The 22,675-nt window shown below is 45.0% G+C and overlaps 1 non-coding gene across 1 annotated transcript; it reads right to left on the bottom strand.

The window, feature by feature from the left end:
• Window positions 1–8,157: 8,157 nt before the first annotated feature.
• trnal-aag (transfer RNA leucine (anticodon AAG)) lies at window positions 8,158–8,239 on the bottom strand. The gene has a single exon. It is a non-coding gene; the product is annotated as a tRNA-Leu (tRNA).
• Window positions 8,240–22,675: the final 14,436 nt, after the last annotated feature.

A 22,675-nucleotide genomic window follows, 5' to 3' on the forward strand; every position in this document is an offset into this window, starting at 1 on the left:
AAGAGAGCGCGACATGCAGGTTGAAATATCAAAACAAACTCTGAACCAATTATAATAATTTGGGCGACAGGTTCGAAAAGCATTAAGCATTAAACATTTCTGACGATTTAAATGAGCTAGCTTGCAGCTGCTAGCTATTTTGTCCTGGGATATACATTTCGAGCTGTTATTTTACCTGAAACGCACAATGGCAACGCTGACGTTCATTGGCACGTGCGAGCAGTGTGGGTGCAATAATTGAATAACATGCACGTTGTACATTTATTTTGCAACGCTCGCGTCAGTATGGTCAGCGTGTAAAGTCACAAGAGAAAATGGAGAATAGAGACGGACTCCACTTTCACTGCCGTTCGATTGAAAAAGAGGACTTCGGCCAACATACAAATAACAGTCCAGCCGTAGGCTTCTGCTTATAGCGCATTTCCAAAAGTTAAACGTCCGATAGCCTTTTAACATGCCTCCTTTGTTCCATCACGTTGTCTAGTATTCTACTCTGCACGGAGCGTCACGTGAAAGAGGGGCTATAATTCAGAGCTGTTGTTTTGCGGCCCTGAAAGGGTCCTGCACTCCCCTGATAAAGATAGTTAACATACCCGTAAGTCCACTCCCACAGCAACAGGAATGTTGTGTTGTAGCAAATGTGTTTCACGAAATACATGCACCAGATGTTACCAGGCAGTATAACATGACGGCGCCAAAATCTTACCAATCCATGCATTAATCCACTAACTATGACTGAGACATGTGCGTTTCATGCAGAGCATTTGGAAAGTATTCAGACCCCTTGACTTTTTCCACATTTTGTTACATTTACCGCCTTATTCTAAAATTGATTTAATAGTTATTTTTCTCTCCTCAATCTACACACAATAACAAAGCAAAAACAGTTTAGAATTTTTTGCAACTATATATATATATATATATATATATATATATATATATATATATATATATATCACACACACCCACACGGGCAAAAAAGTATTTAGTCAGCCACCAATTGTGCAAGTTCTCCCACTTAAAAAGACGAGAGGCCTGTAAATTTCATCATAGGTACACTTCAACTATGACAGACAAAATTAGGGGGAAAAATCCAGAAAATCACATTGTAGGATTTTTTATGAATTTATTTGCAAATTATGGTGGAAAATAAGTATTTATTGGGGCCCAGAGAGGGGAGATGTCAGGCTTGTCTTTCACATGTCCCTGGTGCTATGCAGAATATCAGAAAGGGAAGAGGACAGGAATGGAACATTGTCTTCTCATGTGAATGTGTCTTTACCTATTCTAAACCATGTGAAGGGATGGCGTGATTAATGGGCAACCAATTACTTTGTCTCTACAATGTCTGTGGGCAAGCCACTCCCTCATTTTTCTATTGGGGGGGGGGGGGGGGGGGGGGTGTATGGCAGTGTCTGGAACCATTGTATGTCCCCTCTGATGTTGCACTTATCTTGGGATATTGTATGACCTAAGAGGCTCACTCCCCTCAGTGAGCTTGTCCAGGAGTGGGGTCAAGGGGGGTTTTACTTGAGATGGGAGTATCTAGAGTTGACAATTGATCTATGCCATTGAATGAGTTGGTGTTTTTTGTACTATGAAGTACCCGGAATGAGATTAGAACCTTGTCTTAGAGACCAAACTGAATGATAATCTATAGCGAATGCTATCTGGCCATGGGACACTTCCTCTCTCATGTAAAAGTCTTCCTTTGTGAACAGTTCCTATTATCTGTGGTTTGTCATGTCGACTAGGGGGGGTGGTGGATCTTTGCTATAAAAGATCTCCGTGGGACACTTCCTCTCTCAAGTAAAAGTCTTTCTTTGTGCACAGTTCCTATTATCTGTGGTTTGTCATGTCGACTAGGGGGGTGGATCTTCGCTATAACAGATCTCAGTTGCCATTATGTTGACACTCAACAATTCATTAGAGATAGTGAATTGTTGAAAGTCAAATGCTATTGCAAAGCTTAATTATTATTAAAAAGGTGTAAGTTTAAGTATAACTCTGATTGGTGTGTGAAGTTAAGTCTCTCTCTTCTTGGTAAAATACAGAAATTAATCCTACCACACGTCTCCCCACCCAGGGAGGGGAGAAACCGTTAGGCTTGCAGTAGGTTACGTAACAATGGGGAGAAACCGTTAGGCTTGCAGTAGGTTACGTAACAATGGGGAGAAACCGTTAGGCTTGCAGTAGGTTACGCAACAATGTGGCAAAATATGATAAGTAATGTAATGTGTTGGAGTAGACTTGGAAATAGCATTGACAGTGTTAGAGAAGAGGGGCATTTGTAAGGGGTATGGTAGATGGTATGACCAATGTAATGTGTTGGAGTAGACTTGTAAATAGCATTGACAGCGTTAGAGAAGAGGGGCATTTATAAGGGGTATGGTAGATGGACTGACCAAATGTGAGGTATAAAAGGCTATGTGCCTGTATGATTTTCAGAACGTTCTCTGAATAATGAAGCAACTGTTTGCAGAAACTCTGGGACTTCGTGGGAATTCTTCTATTAACCAGGCGATTACAACCTCTGGGGACGTTGGGAATTCTTCTATTAACCAGGCGATTACAACCTCTGGGGACGTTGGGAATTCTGCTATTAACCAGGCGATTACAACCTCTGGGGACGTTGGGAATTCTTCTATTAACCAGGCGATTACAACCTCTGGGGACGTTGGGAATTCTTCTATTAACCAGGCAATTACAACCTCTGGGGAATTGGGAATTCTTCTATTAACCAGGCGAATACAGCCTCTGGGGAATTGGTCAAAGCTATAGGGAGTTTTGAGTTAATATCATTGGAACTAGAAATTCAAAGTATATAGTGAGTTTTATAACAGAGTGTGTGTGTGTGTGGGGGGGGGCTTTGATAGGATATAACAGAGTGCTGTGGGGGGGGGGGCTTTGATAGGATATAACAGAGTTATGTGGGGGGGAGCTTTGATAGGATATAACAGAGTGCTGTGGGGGGGGGGGGGGGGGCATTGATAGGATATAACAGAGTGCTGTGGGTGGGGGGGGGGGGCTTTGATAGGATATAACAGAGTGCTGTGGGGGGGGGGGGGCTTTGATAGGATATAACAGAGTGCTGTGGGTGGGGGTGGGCTTTGATAGGATATAACAGAGTGCTGTGGGGGGGGGGGGGGGGGGGCTTTGATAGGATATAACAGAGTGCTGGTTATCTAGCAGCTAACTTTAGCTGGCTGGCTTAGATAACTATATACCAGTAACATTGGTTTACTTTAATGTAGCTGTAAGCTTGGTGTTGATAGCTGCTGTCTGTCTCATGCAGTCACAGAAGATAACCTTGAAAGATCCATATAAATGTTTTTTATATACAATTATATTAAATTGAACATATTTCTGCTATTTCTCTCATGATGTTAACATCTTTGTCCATATTTGACAAGACAATCGACACCTTCAGAACACATTCAGCAAACTGGGGGAGAATTTGATGGACATTTCAGTTTTCCCAACAAAATGATGTTACAATTTAAGATTATAATTAGCAAGTATACAATGACACAGCTATAATATAATTTGACAGTTCTGTTTTAGCCTTTAGTCAGTATACTTTCACTAGGTTATAATTGTACATTATTTATACTCTCATACTTACTTTCAAGGCAAAGACCCCAGAAGAAGTAACATCTTGTTGGCGTGGGTGAGGAAGGGCACCACACGCCCATCTGAAGATACTACACCCCTTCTCTCTCAGGAAGGATCTGAACGTATATGTTAATTAAAAAAAACAGCATTTTGAAACACTTTATTGATTACAATATAGAGATGAATAACTGAGGGGAATCTGAGAATGCAGGGACTCCAACAGGGTGTGAGTTGAAGTAGTCAAATCTGGAGCTGACAAGGGCTGGGATGTAAATGATGTGTAATTACCTGGGGTTATCTAACATCTGAGAACGGGCAGGCAATCCTTAGGGATGGAATGTAAATGACATGATCATCTGGGATGATGTAACAATGAGAACGGGCAGGCAATCCTTAGGGATGGAATGTAAATGGCATGATCATCTGGGATGATGTAACAATGAGAACGGGCAGGCAATCCTTAGGGCTAGAATGTAAATGACATGATCATCTGGGATGATGTAACAATGAGAACGGGCAGGCAATCCTTAGGGATGGAATGTAAATGACATGATCATCTGGGATGATGTAACAATGTGAACGGGCAGGCAATCCTTAGGGCTGGAATGTAAATGACATGATCATCTGGGATGATGTAACAATGAGAACGGGCAGGCAATCCTTAGGGCTAGAATGTAAATGACATGTGATCATCTGGGATGATGTAACAATGAGAACGGGCAGGCAATCCTTAGGGCTAGAATGTAAATGACATGTGATCATCTGGGATGATGTAACAATGAGAACGGGCAGGCATTCCCTCGGATGAAGAGCATCTCTGTATTGCTGATTATGTGCTGTCATCCAGGTGGAAATGTCACCTGTACATCTGATGTAGGAAAAGAGATAAGTTGAGTATCCTGTGAATATGTTTATGTATATGTATTTGTGTATATTCACAGGATACTCAAGGATACTTAACTTATGTGATTTGTGGGGTGGAGGTGCTGAGGGTGTCCTGTGGAGGGCTGATGGGGATGGTGGAGGTGCTGGGGGTGTCCTATGGAGGGCTGATGGGGGGGGGGGGTGGAGGTGCTGAAGGTGTCCTATGGAGGGCTGATGGGGATGGTGGAGGTGCTGGGGGTGTCCTATGGAGGGCTGATGGGGGGGGGGGGGTGCTGAAGGTGTCCTATGGAGGGCTGATGGGGATGGTGGAGGTGCTGAAGGTGTCCTATGGAGGGCTGATGGGGGGGGGGGGGGGTGCTGAAGGTGTCCTATGGAGGGCTGATGGGGATGGTGGAGGTGCTGAAGGTGTCCTATGGAGGGCTGATGGGGGGGGGGGGGGGTGGAGGTGCTGAAGGTGTCCTATGGAGGGTTGATGGGGATGGTGGAGGTGCTGGGGGTGTCCTATGGAGGGCTGATGGGGGGGGGGGGGGGTGGAGGTGCTGGGGGTGTCCTATGGAGGGCGAAGGGACCTATTGGGGAGGGGATTCTTCATGGAGTCACATTCAGTCATAGTTTTGTTTATTATATTATTATACAGTTGCCCAGAGTACAAATGTTTAATTTATTATTGATATTATTATTGTTATTATTGCTACTGTACCTACATTCTTAAAAATTCAATCAGAAAAAGTGTTTTAAAAAATGTAGGTAAAGCCATAAGAGGGCAAAACACGATGGGATTGAGGGATGGGTAGAGGGAACAGTAGAGGGCTCGATGGGATGGGGGATTGAGGGATGGGTAGTGGGAACAGTAGAGGGCTCTGAAAACTATTATTGCTGAAATAACCACTTCCTTTTGTGACTGGAGTCTAATACTTCCTGTGGCACATATCAGAGGGCATGATAGGTAATCAAAGATGGCAAAGATATTTATTTATAGACTAATACACTTGAAACAAATAGCCAAACCGAAAACTGCAGACATTATTAGTGAAATCAAAATTACATAAAAAAATGAAATTAAACGCAGCCTAACGTGATGAGAAATCTCAACGAGCAAGTAAATCGATGAAGAATTGAGTGCTTGCGCGTTTACGCGAAGGGAGATTCTGGCAGGGGGGAGCTATTCGGCACAGCACCTGTTAAGTGAAACTTTGGAAATTTGCCAACATACAAATACTATTCCAGTCGTTGGTAGCCTTCTGATTTTAGTAGCTCATTTTCAAAAGTTAAGGCAGTTTCTTTGGACCCCGCAAGGTTGGAGTTTGGGCCCCGCTCTAAAATAAAATCCAATATTTCAGCCAGACAGCCATCTCACAAACCGATCGCTGTCCATCGTGTTGAAATAGTGACGTGTCTAATTGGCTGCATGCCTAATTAATCGATGATAGGGTTTCTGGGTATGTATAGCTTTTCTTTAGCTAATGAATAACGGTTTATTGGTAGGCCTCTATTTGGTCGTCATTTTCTCATGTTAGGCCTAACATTTCACGAAGCTACACATGCTGTCGCAATGCTGCAATTGTTAGACTGCTGCCTGGTGGCAATAATGCCTAATCAGCTACCAATTGATTACATGTTTTAATTCAATAATATACAACTGTCCTGTAGAGGCTACCTGAACCTGCATGACACGGGCCCTCCTCGTGCTCTCTCTTATGGAACGCCGTTTGGGTGTTTGAAGACCCAAAGACCCAAACGGCGTTCCATACTCTCCCAGCTGTGCGTAAAACCAGTCTATTAATGTCACATAATACTGTCAGTATGCCCTCCAAACATTAGCTTACTAGGGATTGTTTCATTATTTTGTTATAATTTCATTATCATTATTTATCCATACCTACAATGCCCTCAGAATGTATTCATACCCCTTGACTTATTCCACATTTTGTTGTGATACAGCCTGAATTCAAAATGGATTATATATATATATAATATATATATTTCTTCATCTACCAATAGGTGCCCTTATTTGCGAGGCATTGGAAAACTTCCCTGGTCTTTGTGGTTGAATCTGTGTTTGAAATTCACTTCTCGACTGAGGGACCATACAGATAATACAGTATATCTGGGGTACGGAGATGAGGTCGTCATTTAAAAAATCATGTTAAACACTATCATTGCACACAGAGTGAGTCCATGCAACTGATTATGTGACTTGTTAAAAAGCACATGTTTACTCCTGAACTTATTTAGGCTTGCCATAACAAATGAGTTGAATACTTATAAACTCAAGACATTTCAGCTTTTCATTTTTAATTAATTTGTTTTAAAAAACGTTGAAAACATGATTCCACTTTGACATTTTGTGGTATTGTGTGTATGCAGTGGTGTAATGTACTTAAGTAAAAATTAAGTAGTTGTTTGGGGGTCTGTACTCTACCATTTATATTTTTGTCAACTTTTAATTTCACTTCACTTACATTCCTAAAGACAATAATGTACTTTTTACTCCATACATTTTCCCTGACACCCAAAAGTACTCGTTACATTATGACAGGAAAATGGTCCAATTCACACACTTATCAAGAGAACATCCCTGGTGATCCGTACTGCCTCTGCTCTGGCGGACTCACTAAACAGAGAACATCCCTGGTGATCCGTACTGCCTCTGCTCTGGCGGACTCACTAAACAGAGAACATCCCTGGTGATCCGTACTGCCTCTGCTCTGGCGGACTCACTAAACAGAGAACATCCCTGGTGATCAGTACTGCCTCTGCTCTGGCGGACTCACTAAACAGAGAACATCCCTGGTGATCCGTACTGCCTCTGCTCTGGCGGACTCACTAAACAGAGAACATCCCTGGTGATCCGTACTGCCTCTGCTCTGGCGGACTCACTAAACAGAGAACATCCCTGGTGATCCGTACTGCCTCTGATCTGGCGAACTCACTAAACAGAGAACATCCCTGGTGATCCGTACTGCCTCTGCTCTGGCGGACTCACTAAACAGAGAACATCCCTGGTGATCCGTACTGCCTCTGCTCTGGCGGACTCACTAAACAGAGAACATCCCTGGTGATCCGTACTGCCTCTGCTCAGGCGGACTCACTAAACAGAGAACATCCCTGGTGATCCGTACTGCCTCTGCTCAGGCGGACTCACTTAACACAAACGCTTCATCTGTAAATTATGTCTGAGTGTTGGAGTGCGACCCTGGCAATCCGTCTATAAAAAAAAAAGAAAATTGTGCCGTCTGGTTTGATTATTAATATATTGATACTTAAGTACATTTGACCAATTCCATTTACTTTTGATACTTAAATACATTTAAAACCAGATACTTTTAGACTTTTACTCAAGTAGTACTTTAATGGGTGTCTTTCACTTTTACTTGAGTCATTTTCTATTAAGGTATCTTTACTTTTACTCAAGTATGATAATTGAGTACTTTTTCCACCACTGTGTACACCAGTGACAAAAAAATCTACATGTAATCAATTTGAAATTCAGTTTTTTTTCCCTTTATATAACTAGTCAAGCCAAATTCTTATTTACAACAAACCCGGAAAACGCTGGATCAATTGTGCGACACTCTATGGGACCAGCCTGGAATCGAACCAGTGCTCGCCAGTGCAGTGCCTTAGACCGCTGCGACGCTCGGGAGCCAAAATATCTGGCAGCGGCGGGATTCGAACCCGCGCCTCCGAAGAGACTGGAGCCTTAATCCAGCGCCTTAGACCGCTCGGCCACGCTACCGATGCATGTTATTGGGTTGAGGATAATCTATATCCGTGAAAACCGGATGTTTCCGATTTTCTTTTTACCAACTTCGTAGAGGGTGATAGTGTTTTTATAAGAAGTGTGGTAAAAAAAACGTACTGAAATGATTTATGATATTTTTTGACAGAACCCTCTTTGCGTTACCCAATGCAGCCAGCAGATGGCGACGTGAGGAGGTCTGCTGTACGGAGAAAGAAGCTCTGGGGCTGAACATGACTTAAAAGAGGAGGTTATCACAGTGAAAGGAGAGGAAGAAGCTTTCAGAATGAAAAAGGAGGAAGAGGAGGCTATCACATTGAAAGAATAGGAGGATGTTACAGTGAAAGAAGAGAATGAAACTTTAGGAGTGAAAGAGGAAGAGGGGATACAGGCTGTCACAGTGGAAGAGGAGGTAGAAGCTTTCAGAATGAAAAAGGAGGAAGAGGAGGCTGTTTCAGAGAAAGACGAACCTTTTGGGGAGGAAGAGGAGGCTGTCTCAATAAAAGAGAAGGTTGAAGCTTTTCTGGGAGTGAAAGAGGAGGAGACAGAAGATCTTATTAACAGCAGTGAGTATTGTCTAAAAAAACTCAGCAGTTGTTGAACTAGGCTACGGGTGCGGTTTTAAAGGGGCATTCTACTGAAGTTATGCACTCGAATATGTTGTTCAGTACTGGAGGAATTGTTAAAGGGGCAATCTGTGATTGGTACATATATTTTTTTACTTTTAAAAGATTGATACTTTATTGTCCATTTACATCTAAATTAATTTAGTTTAGTCAGCGGGTAAACATCTTTCCACACTGGGTGCTGTCTCCCAAGCTGGGCTCACTCTCTCAAGAGGAAGAGATAATTTTTCTGGATAGGCCAGAAAATGTGACACGTTACTCCCTATGTAAATGTGGGGTGTGAAACCTGCCAGTTCAAGTCAGCTCCGCCGAGAGAGTGGAAACAGAGAGCTGACTGACAGATGGGGCATTAACCAACAATGCAATTCAAGAAATGGAGTTAAGAAAATATTTACAAAATAAACGTAAAAAATAAAACAAAAAGTTACACAAAATTACAACAAGACTATATACAGGGGGTACCAGTACAGAGTCAATGTGGAGGCTGTATACAGGGGGTACCAGTACAGAGTCAATGTGGAGGCTATATACAGGGGGTACCAGTACAGAGTCAATGTGGAGGTTATATACAGGGGGTACCAGTACAGAGTCAATGTGGAGGCTGTATACAGGGGGTACCAGTACAGAGTCAATGTGGAGGCTATATACAGGGGGTACCAGTACAGAGTCAATGTGGAGGTTATATACAGGGGGTACCAGTACAGAGTCAATGTGGAGACTATATACAGGGGGTACCAGTACAGAGTCAATGTGGAGGCTGTATACAGGGGGTACCAGTACAGAGTCAATGTGGAGGTTATATACAGGGGGTACAAGTACAGAGTCAATGTGGAGGCTATATACAGGGGGTACCAGTACAGAGTCAATGTGGAGGCTATATACAGGGGGTACCAGTACAGAGTCAATGTGGAGGCTGTATACAGGGGGTACCAGTACAGAGTCAATGTGGAGGTTATATACAGGGGGTACAAGTACAGAGTCAATGTGGAGGCTATATACAGGGGGTACCAGTACAGAGTCAATGTGGAGACTATATACAGGAGGTACCAGTACAGAGTCAATGTGGAGGCTATATACAGGGGGGTACCAGTACAGAGTCAATGTGGAGGCTATATACAGGGGGAACCAGTACAGAGTCAATGTGGAGGCTATATACAGGGGGTACCAGTACAGAGTCAATGTGGAGGCTATATACAGGGGGTACCAGTACAGAGTCAATGTGGAGGCTATATACAAGGGGTACCAGTACAGAGTCAATGTGGAGGCTATATACAGGGGGTACCAGTACAGAGTCAATGTGGAGGCTATATACAGGGGGTACCAGTATAGAGTCAATGTGGAGGCTATATACAGGGGGTACCAGTACAGAGTCAATGTGGAGGCTATATACAAGGGGTACCAGTACAGAGTCAATGTGGAGGCTATATACAGGGGGTACCAGTACAGAGTCAATGTGGAGGCTATATACAGGGGGTACCAGTATAGAGTCAATGTGGAGGCTATATACAGGGGGTACCAGTACAGAGTCAATGTGGAGGCTATATACAGGAGGTACCAGTACAGAGTCAATGTGGAGGCTATATACAGGGGGTACCAGTACAGAGTCAATGTGGAGGCTATATACAGGGGGTTACCGGTACAGAGTCAATGTGGAGGCTATATACAGGGGGTACCAGTACAGAGTCAATGTGGAGGCTGTATACAGGGGGTACCAGTACAGAGTCAATGTGGAGGCTATATACAGGGGGTACCAGTACAGAGTCAATGTGGAGGCTATATACAGGGGGTACCAGTACAGAGTCAATGTGGAGGCTATATACAGGGGGTACCAGTACAGAGTCAATGTGGAGGCTATATACAGGTGGTACCAGTACAGAGTCAATGTGGAGGCTATATACAGGGGGTACCAGTACAGAGTCAATGTGGAGGCTATATACAGGAGGTACCAGTACAGAGTCAATGTGGAGGCTATATACAGGAGGTACCAGTACAGAGTCAATGTGGAGGCTATATACAGGGGGTACCAGTACAGAGTCAATGTGGAGGCTATATACAGGGGGTACCAGTACAGAGTCAATGTAGAGGCTATATACAGGGGGTACCAGTACATAGTCAATGTGGAGGCTATATACAGGGGGTACCAGTACAGAGTCAATGTGGAGGCTATATACAGGGGGTACCAGTACAGAGTCAATGTGGAGGCTATATACAGGGGGTACCAGTACAGAGTCAATGTGGAGGCTATATACAGGGGGTACCAGTACAGAGTCAATGTGGAGGCTATATACAGGGGGTACCAGTACAGAGTCAATGTGGAGGCTATATACAGGGGGTACCAGTACAGAGTCAATGTGGAGGCTATATACAGGGGGTACCAGTACAGAGTCAATGTGGAGGCTATATACAGGGGGTACCAGTACAGAGTCAATGTGGAGGCTATATACAGGGGGTACCAGTACAGAGTCAATGTGGAGGCTATATACAGGGGGTACCAGTACAGAGTCAATGTGGAGGCTATATACAGGAGGTACCAGTACAGAGTCAATGTGGAGGCTATATACAGGGGGTACCAGTACAGAGTCAATGTGGAGGCTATATACAGGGGGTACCAGTACAGAGTCAATGTGGAGGTTATATACAGGGGGTACCAGTACAGAGTCAATGTGGAGGCTATATACAGGGGGTACCAGTACAGAGTCAATGTGGAGGCTATATACAGGGGGTACCAGTACAGAGTCAATGTGGAGGCTATATACAGGGGGTACCAGTACAGAGTCAATGTGGAGGCTATATACAGGGGGTACCAGTACAGAGTCAATGTGGAGGCTATATACAGGGGGTACCAGCACAGAGTCAATGTGGAGGCTATATACAGGGGGTACCAGTACAGAGTCAATGTGGAGGCTGTATACAGGGGGTACCAGTACCGAGTCAATGTGGAGGCTATATACAGGGGGTACCAGTACAGAGACAATGTGGAGGCTATATACAGGAGGTACCAGTACAGAGTCAATGTGGAGGCTATATACAGGGGGTACCAGTACAGAGTCAATGTGGAGGCTATATACAGGGGGTACCAGTACCGAGTCAATGTGGAGGCTATATACAGGGGGTACCAGTACAGAGTCAATGTGGAGGCTATATACAGGGGGTACCAGTACAGAGTCAATGTGGAGGCTATATACAGGGGGTACCAGTACAGAGACAATGTGGAGGCTATATACAGGGGGTACCAGTACAGAGTCAATGTGGAGGTTATATACAGGGGGGTACCAGTACAGAGTCAATATGGAGGCTGTATACAGGGGGTACCAGTACAGAGTCAATGTGGAGGCTATATACAGGGGGTACCAGTACAGAGTCAATGTGGAGGCTATATACAGGGGGTACCAGTACAGAGTCAATGTGGAGGCTATATACAGGGGGTACCAGTACAGAGTCAATGTGGAGGCTGTATACAGGGGGTACCAGTACAGAGTCAATGTGGAGGTTATATACAGGGGGTACCAGTACAGAGTCAATGTGGAGGTTATATACAGGGGGTACCAGTACAGAGTCAATGTGGAGGCTATGTACAGGGGGTACCAGTACAGAGTCAATGTGGAGGCTGTATACAGGGGGTACCAGTACAGAGTCAATGTGGAGGCTATATACAGGGGGTACCAGTACAGAGTCAATGTGGAGGCTGTATACAGGGGGTACCAGTACAGAGTCAATGTGGAGGTTATATACAGGGGGTACCAGTACAGAGTCAATGTGGAGGCTATATACAGGGGGTACCAGTACAGAGTCAATGTGGAGGCTATATACAGGGGGTACCAGTACAGAGTCAATGTGGAGGTTATATACAGGGGGTACCAGTACAGAGTCAATGTGGAGGCTATATACAGGGGGTACCAGTACAGAGTCAATGTGGAGGCTATATACAGGGGGTACCAGTACAGAGTCAATGTGGAGGCTATATACAGGGGGTACCAGCACAGAGTCAATGTGGAGGCTATATACAGGGGGTACCAGTACAGAGTCAATGTGGAGGCTGTATACAGGGGGTACCAGTACCGAGTCAATGTGGAGGCTATATACAGGGGGTACCAGTACAGAGACAATGTGGAGGCTATATACAGGAGGTACCAGTACAGAGTCAATGTGGAGGCTATATACAGGGGGTACCAGTACAGAGTCAATGTGGAGGCTATATACAGGGGGTACCAGTACCGAGTCAATGTGGAGGATATATACAGGAGGTACCAGTACAGAGACAATGTGGAGGCTATATACAGGAGGTACCAGTACAGAGTCAATGTGGAGGCTATATACAGGGGGTACCAGTACAGAGTCAATGTGGAGGCTATATACAGGGGGTACCAGTACCGAGTCAATGTGGAGGATATATACAGGGGGTACCAGTACAGAGTCAATGTGGAGGCTATATACAGGGGGTACCAGTACAGAGACAATGTGGAGGCTATATACAGGGGGTACCAGTACAGAGTCAATGTGGAGGTTATATACAGGGGGGTACCAGTACAGAGTCAATATGGAGGCTGTATACAGGGGGTACCAGTACAGAGTCAATGTGGAGGCTATATACAGGGGGTACCAGTACAGAGTCAATGTGGAGGCTATATACAGGGGGTACCAGTACAGAGTCAATGTGGAGGCTATATACAGGGGGTACCAGTACAGAGTCAATGTGGAGGCTGTATACAGGGGGTACCAGTACAGAGTCAATGTGGAGGTTATATACAGGGGGTACCAGTACAGAGTCAATGTGGAGGTTATATACAGGGGGTACCAGTACAGAGTCAATGTGGAGGCTATGTACAGGGGGTACCAGTACAGAGTCAATGTGGAGGCTGTATACAGGGGGTACCAGTACAGAGTCAATGTGGAGGCTATATACAGGGGGTACCAGTACAGAGTCAATGTGGAGGCTGTATACAGGGGGTACCAGTACAGAGTCAATGTGGAGGTTATATACAGGGGGTACCAGTACAGAGTCAATGTGGAGGTTATATACAGGGGGTACCAGTACAGAGTCAATGTGGAGGTTATATACAGGGGGTACCAGTACAGAGTCAATGTGGAGGTTATATACAGGGGGGTACCAGTACAGAGTCAATGTGGAGGTTATATACAGGGGGTACCAGTACAGAGTCAATGTGGAGGCTGTATACAGGGGGTACCAGTACAGAGTCAATGTGGAGGTTATATACAGGGGGTACCAGTACAGAGTCAATGTGGAGGTTATATACAGGGGGTACCAGTACAGAGTCAATGTGGAGGTTATATACAGGGGGTACCAGTACAGAGTCAATGTGGAGGTTATATACAGGGGGGTACCAGTACAGAGTCAATGTGGAGGTTATATACAGGGGGTACCAGTACAGAGTCAATGTGGAGGCTATATACAGGGGGTACCAGTACAGAGTCAATGTGGAGGTTATATACAGGGGGGTACCAGTACAGAGTCAATGTGGAGGCTATATACAGGGGGTACCAGTACAGAGTCAATGTGGAGGCTGTATACAGGGGGTACCAGTACAGAGTCAATGTGGAGGATATATACAGGGGGTACCAGTACAGAGTCAATGTGGAGGCTATATACAGGGGGTACCAGTACAGAGACAATGTGGAGGCTATATACAGGGGGTACCAGTACAGAGTCAATGTGGAGGTTATATACAGGGGGGTACCAGTACAGAGTCAATATGGAGGCTGTATACAGGGGGTACCAGTACAGAGTCAATGTGGAGGCAATATACAGGGGGTACCAGTACAGAGTCAATGTGGAGGCTATATACAGGGGGTACCAGTACAGAGTCAATGTGGAGGCTATATACAGGGGGTACCAGTACAGAGTCAATGTGGAGGCTATATACAGGAGGTACCAGTACAGAGTCAATGTGGAGGCTATATACAGGGGGTACCAGTACAGAGTCAATGTGGAGGCTATATACAGGGGGTACCAGTACCGAGTCAATGTGGAGGCTATATACAGGGGGTACCAGTACAGAGTCAATGTGGAGGCTATATACAGGGGGTACCAGTACAGAGTCAATGTGGAGGCTATATACAGGGGGTACCAGTACAGAGACAATGTGGAGGCTATATACAGGGGGTACCAGTACAGAGTCAATGTGGAGGTTATATACAGGGGGGTACCAGTACAGAGTCAATATGGAGGCTGTATACAGGGGGTACCAGTACAGAGTCAATGTGGAGGCTATATACAGGGGGTACCAGTACAGAGTCAATGTGGAGGCTATATACAGGGGGTACCAGTACAGAGTCAATGTGGAGGCTATATACAGGGGGTACCAGTACAGAGTCAATGTGGAGGCTGTATACAGGGGGTACCAGTACAGAGTCAATGTGGAGGTTATATACAGGGGGTACCAGTACAGAGTCAATGTGGAGGTTATATACAGGGGGTACCAGTACAGAGTCAATGTGGAGGCTATGTACAGGGGGTACCAGTACAGAGTCAATGTGGAGGCTGTATACAGGGGGTACCAGTACAGAGTCAATGTGGAGGCTATATACAGGGGGTACCAGTACAGAGTCAATGTGGAGGCTGTATACAGGGGGTACCAGTACAGAGTCAATGTGGAGGTTATATACAGGGGGTACCAGTACAGAGTCAATGTGGAGGCTATATACAGGGGGTACCAGTACAGAGTCAATGTGGAGGCTATATACAGGGGGTACCAGTACAGAGTCAATGTGGAGGTTATATACAGGGGGTACCAGTACAGAGTCAATGTGGAGGCTATATACAGGGGGTACCAGTACAGAGTCAATGTGGAGGCTATATACAGGGGGTACCAGTACAGAGTCAATGTGGAGGCTATATACAGGGGGTACCAGCACAGAGTCAATGTGGAGGCTATATACAGGGGGTACCAGTACAGAGTCAATGTGGAGGCTGTATACAGGGGGTACCAGTACCGAGTCAATGTGGAGGCTATATACAGGGGGTACCAGTACAGAGACAATGTGGAGGCTATATACAGGAGGTACCAGTACAGAGTCAATGTGGAGGCTATATACAGGGGGTACCAGTACAGAGTCAATGTGGAGGCTATATACAGGGGGTACCAGTACCGAGTCAATGTGGAGGATATATACAGGAGGTACCAGTACAGAGACAATGTGGAGGCTATATACAGGAGGTACCAGTACAGAGTCAATGTGGAGGCTATATACAGGGGGTACCAGTACAGAGTCAATGTGGAGGCTATATACAGGGGGTACCAGTACCGAGTCAATGTGGAGGATATATACAGGGGGTACCAGTACAGAGTCAATGTGGAGGCTATATACAGGGGGTACCAGTACAGAGACAATGTGGAGGCTATATACAGGGGGTACCAGTACAGAGTCAATGTGGAGGTTATATACAGGGGGGTACCAGTACAGAGTCAATATGGAGGCTGTATACAGGGGGTACCAGTACAGAGTCAATGTGGAGGCTATATACAGGGGGTACCAGTACAGAGTCAATGTGGAGGCTATATACAGGGGGTACCAGTACAGAGTCAATGTGGAGGCTATATACAGGGGGTACCAGTACAGAGTCAATGTGGAGGCTGTATACAGGGGGTACCAGTACAGAGTCAATGTGGAGGTTATATACAGGGGGTACCAGTACAGAGTCAATGTGGAGGTTATATACAGGGGGTACCAGTACAGAGTCAATGTGGAGGCTATGTACAGGGGGTACCAGTACAGAGTCAATGTGGAGGCTGTATACAGGGGGTACCAGTACAGAGTCAATGTGGAGGCTATATACAGGGGGTACCAGTACAGAGTCAATGTGGAGGCTGTATACAGGGGGTACCAGTACAGAGTCAATGTGGAGGTTATATACAGGGGGTACCAGTACAGAGTCAATGTGGAGGTTATATACAGGGGGTACCAGTACAGAGTCAATGTGGAGGTTATATACAGGGGGTACCAGTACAGAGTCAATGTGGAGGTTATATACAGGGGGGTACCAGTACAGAGTCAATGTGGAGGTTATATACAGGGGGTACCAGTACAGAGTCAATGTGGAGGCTGTATACAGGGGGTACCAGTACAGAGTCAATGTGGAGGTTATATACAGGGGGTACCAGTACAGAGTCAATGTGGAGGTTATATACAGGGGGTACCAGTACAGAGTCAATGTGGAGGTTATATACAGGGGGTACCAGTACAGAGTCAATGTGGAGGTTATATACAGGGGGGTACCAGTACAGAGTCAATGTGGAGGTTATATACAGGGGGTACCAGTACAGAGTCAATGTGGAGGCTATATACAGGGGGTACCAGTACAGAGTCAATGTGGAGGTTATATACAGGGGGGTACCAGTACAGAGTCAATGTGGAGGCTATATACAGGGGGTACCAGTACAGAGTCAATGTGGAGGCTGTATACAGGGGGTACCAGTACAGAGTCAATGTGGAGGATATATACAGGGGGTACCAGTACAGAGTCAATGTGGAGGCTATATACAGGGGGTACCAGTACAGAGACAATGTGGAGGCTATATACAGGGGGTACCAGTACAGAGTCAATGTGGAGGTTATATACAGGGGGGTACCAGTACAGAGTCAATATGGAGGCTGTATACAGGGGGTACCAGTACAGAGTCAATGTGGAGGCTATATACAGGGGGTACCAGTACAGAGTCAATGTGGAGGCTATATACAGGGGGTACCAGTACAGAGTCAATGTGGAGGCTATATACAGGGGGTACCAGTACAGAGTCAATGTGGAGGCTGTATACAGGGGGTACCAGTACAGAGTCAATGTGGAGGCTATGTACAGGGGGTACCAGTACAGAGTCAATGTGGAGGCTGTATACAGGGGGTACCAGTACAGAGTCAATGTGGAGGCTATATACAGGGGGTACCAGTACAGAGTCAATGTGGAGGCTGTATACAGGGGGTACCAGTACAGAGTCAATGTGGAGGTTATATACAGGGGGTACCAGTACAGAGTCAATGTGGAGGTTATATACAGGGGGTACCAGTACAGAGTCAATGTGGAGGTTATATACAGGGGGTACCAGTACAGAGTCAATGTGGAGGCTATATACAGGGGGTACCAGTACAGAGTCAATGTGGAGGTTATATACAGGGGGGTACCAGTACAGAGTCAATGTGGAGGCTATATACAGGGGGTACCAGTACAGAGTCAATGTGGAGGCTGTATACAGGGGGTACCAGTACAGAGTCAATGTGGAGGCTGTATACAGGGGGTACCAGTACAGAGTCAATGTGGAGGCTATATACAGGGGGTACCAGTACAGAGTCAATGTGGAGACTATATACAGGGGGTACCAGTACAGAGTCAATGTGGAGGCTATATACAGGGGGTACCAGTACAGAGTCAATGTGGAGGCTATATACAGGGGGTACCAGTACAGAGTCAATGTGGAGGCTTTATACAGGGGGTACCAGTACAGAGTCAATGTGGAGGCTATATACAGGAGGTACCAGTACAGAGTCAATGTGGAGGCTATATACAGGGGGTACCAGTACAGAGTCAATGTGGAGACTATATACAGGGGGTACCGGTACAGAGTCAATGTGGAGGCTATATACAGGGGGTACCAGTACAGAGTCAATGTGGAGACTATATACAGGGGGTACCGGTACAGAGTCAATGTGGAGGCTATATACAGGGGGTACCAGTACCGAGTCAATGTGGAGGCTATATACAGGAGGTACCAGTACAGAGTCAATGTGGAGGCTATATACAGGATGTACCAGTACAGAGTCAATGTGGAGGTTATATACAGGGGGTACCAGTACAGAGTCAATGTGGAGGCTATATACAGGGGGTACCAGTACAGAGTCAATGTGGAGGCTATATACAGGGGGTACCAGTACAGAGTCAATGTGGAGGCTATATACAGGGGGTACCGGTACAGAGTCAATGTGGAGGCTATATACAGGAGGTACCAGTACAGAGTCAATGTGGAGGCTATATACAGGGGGTACCAGTACAGAGTCAATGTGGAGACTATATACAGGGGGTACCAGTACAGAGTCAATGTGGAGACTATATACAGGAGGTACCAGTACAGAGTCAATGTGGAGACTATATACAGGGGGTACCAGTATAGAGTCAATGTGGAGGCTATATACAGGGGGTACCAGTACAGAGTCAATGTGGAGACTATTTACAGGGGGTACCAGTACAGAGTCAATGTGGAGACTATATACAGGGGGTACCAGTACAGAGTCAATGTGGAGGCTATATACAGGGGGTACCAGTACAGAGTCAATGTGGAGGCTATATACAGGGGGTACCAGTACAGAGTCAATGTGGAGACTATATACAGGGGGTACCAGTACAGAGTCAATGTGGAGGCTGTATACAGGGGGTACCAGTACAGAGTCAATGTGGAGACTATATACAGGGGGTACCAGTATAGAGTCAATTTGGAGGCTATATACAGGGGGTACCAGTACAGAGTCAATGTGGAGACTATATACAGGGGGTACCAGTACAGAGTCAATGTGGAGACTATATACAGGGGGTACCAGTACAGAGTCAATGTGGAGACTATATACAGGGGGTACCAGTACAGAGTCAATGTGGAGGCTATATACAGGGGGTACCAGTACAGAGTCAATGTGGAGGCTATATACAGGGGGTACCAGTACAGAGTCAATGTGGAGACTATATACAGGGGGTACCAGTACAGAGTCAATGTGGAGGCTGTATACAGGGGGTACCAGTACAGAGTCAATGTGGAGGCTATATACAGGAGGTACCAGTACAGAGTCAATGTGGAGACTATATACAGGGGGTACCAGTACAGAGTCAATGTGGAGGCTGTATACAGGGGGTACCAGTACAGAGTCAATGTGGAGGCTATATACAGGAGGTACCAGTACATAGTTAATGTGGAGGCTGTATACAGGGGGTACCAGTACATAGTCAATGTGGAGGCTGTATACAGGGGGTACCAGTACAGAGTCAATATGGAGGCTATATACAGGAGGTACCAGTACCGAGTCAATGTGGAGGCTATATACAGGAGGTACCAGTACAGAGTCAATGTGGAGGCTGTATACAGGGGGTACTGGTACAGAGTCAATGTGGAGGCTATATACAGGGGGTACCGGTACCGAGTCAATGTGGAGGCTATATACAGGATGTACCAGTACAGAGTCAATGTGGAGGGTACAGGTTAGTAATGAGGCTATATACAGGGGGTACCGGTACCGAGTCAATGTGCAGGGTACAGGTTAGTAATGAGGCTATATACAGGGGGTACCGGTACCGAGTCAATGTGCAGGGTACAGGTTAGTAATGAGGCTATATACAGGGGGTACCGGTACCGAGTCAATGTGCAGGGTACAGGTTAGTAATGAGGCTATATACAGGGGGTACCGGTACCGAGTCAATGTGCAGGGTACATGTAGGTGTATTTTAGTCAATGCCACTCCGACATTGCTCATCCCAATATTTATATATTTCTTAATTCCATCCTTTTACTTTTAGATTTGTGTGTATTGTTGTGAATTGTTAGACACTACTGCACTGTTGGAGCTAGGAACAAGCATTTTCTCAACACCGGCAATAACATCTAAATACGTGTTCGTGACCAATACAATTTGAAGGAGTGCAAAGTCGAATTTAGTTTGTGCACATGCGCACTTCAGAGGAGGCGTTCCCTAACGGAAAATATGCAAATGTCTCAAATGGGATCTCGCTAACTCTGATTTTGCCAACCTCCTTGTTTGTTCCGCCCAATATGCTTAATTTGCTCCCACCGTAAACGACACAGATTAACTATTTTGGGTTGGTTCTATATACAGTATCTTTGGTTATACCATAGATACAGTACTAGCCAGATAGGAGCTAACGTTGGCTAGCAAGCTAACCAACCAATTAGCTAGCAAATCAACTAGCTAGCTATATTTAGCCAAGGAAGTTTAAATATATATATATATATATATATATATATATATATATATATATATATATATATATATATATATAAGGCTGATGTCATCTGTGTAAACAAACAAATAAAATTAAGCACAAATAAGGTAACGAACGTCATTACCTGTTATATCCAGTTAGCTAGCCAACTAGCTAGCTAGCCAGTAACAACTCAATGTTGACAATAATTTACATCTGACATTCTTCCACAAAGCACAGCTAACCTCACTAAGTAAAGTTCATAGTCAACACCAAACTTTGGGAAACTGACACACTGTTAATTTATAATACCTGCAACGGGAAATGTATTTAAAAAAATACCCTTAGATATGAATTTAGAATCATTTCGATTAGATCTACAAGGCCATTTTTATTGATCTGTCAGTATTTTCATTTAGAGTTTCCTTTCATGGGTCCTACCAATTATTATTGGATTATTCACCATGGCAACCACTTGTTAATATAAAAAAAACTAAATGTATTTCTCAGTTTGGCTTTTGTGGAGATCAGACTGTTTTTATTTGCAGGGATATCTGTCATCACTCTTTGACCAGAGTACAGTCTGGTATCCCAGACCTACCAGTCTTAGTCTTTGCTCATCGAAAGTAAGCTACTCCATACAGTCAAACTGGCTCCCCTTTACGAAAAAGCACTATAGCATTCCTATAAGATACTACGTTTTTTTATATTTTTATTTATTTATTTCACCTTTATTTAACCAGGTAGGCTAGTTGAGAACAAGTTCTCATTTACAACTGCGACCTGGCCAAGATAAAGCAAAGCAGTGCGACACAAACAACAACACAGAGTTACACATGGAATAAACAAGCATACAGTCTACATACAGTGTGTGCAAATGGCATGAGGAGGTAAGGCAATAAATAGGCCATAGTAGCAAAGTAATTACAATTTAGCAGATTAACACTGGAGTGATAGATGAGCAGATGGTGATGTGCAAGTAGAAATATTGGTGTGCAAAAGAGCAGAAAAGTAAATAAAAACAATATGGGGATGAGGTAGGCAGATTGGGTGAGCTATTTACAGATGGACTGTGTTAGCTGCTCAGATAGCTGATGTTTAAAGTTAGTGAGGGAAATATAAGTCTCCAGCTTCAGCGATGATTGCAATTCGTTCCAGTCATTGGCAGCAGAGAACTGAAAGGAAAGCATAGATTATAGATGACCTGGAGCCAGTGGGTCTGGCGACAAATATGTAGCGAGGGCCAGCCGACGAGGCAATACAGGTCGCAGTGGTGGGTGGTATGAGGGGCTTTGGTGACAAAACAGATGGCACTGTGATAGACTGCGTCCAGTTTGCTGAGTAGAGTATTGGAAGCTATTTTGTGAATGACATCGCCAAAGTCGAGGATCGGTAGGATAGTCAGTTTAACGAAGGTATGTTTGGCGGCGTGAGTGAAGGGGGCTTTGTTGCGAAATACGAAGCCGATTCTAGATTTCATTTTGGATTGGAGATGTTTAATATGAGTCTGGAAGGAGAGTTTACAGTCTAGCCAGACACCTAGGTGTTTGTAGTTGTCCCCATATTCTAAGTCAGAACCGTCCAGGGTGGTGATGCTAGTTGGGCGGGCGGGTGCGGGCAGCAAACGGTTGAAGAGCATTTAGTTTTACTAGCATTTAAGAGCAGTTGGAGGCCACGGAAGGAGTGTTGTATGGCATTGAAGCTCGTTTGGAGGTTTGTTAACACAGTGTCCAAAGAAGTAGCTGCAGGGGGTGCCGAGCTGTTGGCCGGGGTTGGGGTAGCCAGGAGGAAAGCATGACCAGCCGTAGAGAAATGCTTCTTGAAATTCTCGATTATTGTGGATTTATCGGTGGTGACAGTGTTTCCTAGCCTCAGTGC

This window comes from Oncorhynchus clarkii, chromosome 17, assembly GCF_045791955.1.
Source record: "Oncorhynchus clarkii lewisi isolate Uvic-CL-2024 chromosome 17, UVic_Ocla_1.0, whole genome shotgun sequence".
Taxonomy (NCBI): domain Eukaryota; kingdom Metazoa; phylum Chordata; class Actinopteri; order Salmoniformes; family Salmonidae; genus Oncorhynchus; species Oncorhynchus clarkii.